The sequence below is a fragment of the Crocodylus porosus genome, unplaced genomic scaffold, assembly GCF_001723895.1.
Source record: "Crocodylus porosus isolate Cpor-Errol unplaced genomic scaffold, CroPor_comp1, whole genome shotgun sequence".
NCBI lineage: Eukaryota > Metazoa > Chordata > Crocodylia > Crocodylidae > Crocodylus > Crocodylus porosus.
Window position 1 is genome coordinate 27,326,717 of NW_017728910.1, and position 205 is coordinate 27,326,921.

Consider the following 205-nt stretch of genomic DNA (forward strand, 5'->3'; position numbering starts at 1 on the left):
CACAGCGAGCTGGCCGGAGAAGTTGCCCTCAGCGAGCCTTGGGCCGCAAGCGCCCCTCCTCAGGCAGCGGGAGAGCCCGCAGCTTGGAGAAGGGCGTTCTCCGTTGCGAGCTTCTGGGCGCAGACGCGCGTCTTCAGGCCGCGGATGCTTGAAGAAGGGCGCTCGTGCCCAGAAGCTTGACCAGAACAGTTGTTCCAACTGTTTA